Consider the following 1,898-nt stretch of genomic DNA (forward strand, 5'->3'; position numbering starts at 1 on the left):
TTCCTCCGGTTCAAATATTAAACACGCCACATTCTTTCATTCTGATTTCAAACAGTCAGTTCACATCTAAAGTGAATCAATATTCATTTGAATTACCAAAGAGAGACATTCACCCCAATAGCAACAGTGGGACGAATGGGGCCTAGAATTTTCTCTGTGGATCAAAGAGAGTGAGATGGTGAATTAGAGGCGCTCCAAAGTGCAACTGATACGTGGTCGGATAATTCAGCCGGGGAAATAGAGAGAGAGCTTGTTAGCACTGACAATATTCAGGAATGAGAGGAAAGGGGTACAGGGTGAAATGGATTCAAGAATTCAGCAGCGGACGACGTGACCAAGTTTCTCGGTAGAATACCCGGAACCCGGCTTGTTGATCATGGCCAATCCTGCGAAAATTAATCTATGGACAATCTGGCACACCTCAGCATGGCCAATCTACCGAACCTTCACATTTTTGGACTGTGGGAGGGACCTCGAGCAGGCACACACAGAAAACTGATTCAGACACCGGGAGAACGTCCAAATACCATATGTTTGAGACGAATATCGAATTTGCTATGTATTATATATTATAGCGGTTGCATAGTTATTTTTATAGAGCCTGGGTTAAAGTGTATATATCCTTGTTGCAGGAAAATTATTATGGAACCAAGTTTCAGGCATCAAAACTGTGTATCTACGAAAGTTGTAACTCGAGAGTCATACAGTGTGGGCCATGATAGGTTCCAAACATTTGCGACCTAGGGCATCGGCAGTTATAAGTTGCTTCAGCGGTAACGTGTGTCGCCGTGATCGTACAGTGGTTAGTACTCTGCGTTGTGGCCGCAGCAACCTCGGTTCGAATCCGCGTCACGGCAGTGATCAGTTGACGTATTTTTCTTAAATGAACGGATGAGTAATTCTCTGTGTGAAGCACTCTTTAAAACGGGTTCACAGCTGAGTGCATGCTTATGCTTCTGTTTGCTGCTCCAGAATTCAAACAGTTGTGAATGCGAGAATCTCCTCAGCTCCCGATTTTATATTTTAACTATCATCATCAAGCATACTCCTCCGGTTCTAGTCTTTTTTTAAGTCAAAACAGTCTCTCTCAATTTGCTGCATCAGCTTCTTCGGTCATCGCCCCAAAATGTTCATCTGTAGCAACGAAATACCCACTGAATCTTCTGTAAGGCGGAGAATAATCTTGATCTTGATAGTCACCCCATATAAATGAATTGGATCGGATTGGATTTGCTTATTGTCACGTGTACCGAGGTACATTGAAAAGTATTTTCCTGCGAGCAACTCAATAGATCATGAAGTCCATTGGTAGAAAAGGGAAGAAAAGAAAATACATAATAGGGCAATGCAACATATACAATGGAACCACATACGCACTGGCATTGGATGAAGCATACAGGGTGTAGTGTTGATGAGGTAAGTCCATAAGAGGGTCATTTAGGAGTCTGGTGACAGTGGGGAAGAAGCTGCTTTTGAGTCTGTTCGTGCGTGTTCTCAGACGTCTGTATCTCCTGCCCGATGGAAGAAGTTGGAAGAGTGAGTACGCCGGGTGGGGTGGATCTTTGATTGTGCTGCCCGCTTTCCTCAGGCAGCGGGAGGTGTAGATGGAGTCAATGGTTGGGAGGCAGGTTCCTGTGATGGACTGGGCGGTGTTCACGATTCTCTGAAGTTTCTTGCCGTCCTGGACCGAGCAGTTGCCGTGCCAGGCTGTGATGCAGCCCGATAGGATGCTTTCTATGGTGCATCTGTAAGAGTTGCGCAGGGTTAATGTGGACATGCCGAATTTCCTTAGTTTCCTGAACAAGTATAGGTGCTGTTGTGCTTTCGTGGTGGTAGCGTCGACGTGGGTGGACCAGGACAGATTTTTGGAGCTGTGCACCTCAAGGAATTTCTAATTG

At 45.1% G+C, this 1,898-nt stretch overlaps 1 non-coding gene across 1 annotated transcript; it reads left to right on the forward strand.

Annotated features, from left to right (window-relative positions):
* The first annotated feature begins 785 nt into the window (after nucleotides 1-785).
* On the forward strand, nucleotides 786-857 carry trnah-gug (transfer RNA histidin (anticodon GUG)). Its single transcript has one exon. It is a non-coding gene; the product is annotated as a tRNA-His (tRNA).
* Nucleotides 858-1,898: the final 1,041 nt, after the last annotated feature.

This window comes from Scyliorhinus torazame, chromosome 14 (assembly GCF_047496885.1).
Source record: "Scyliorhinus torazame isolate Kashiwa2021f chromosome 14, sScyTor2.1, whole genome shotgun sequence".
Taxonomy (NCBI): domain Eukaryota; kingdom Metazoa; phylum Chordata; class Chondrichthyes; order Carcharhiniformes; family Scyliorhinidae; genus Scyliorhinus; species Scyliorhinus torazame.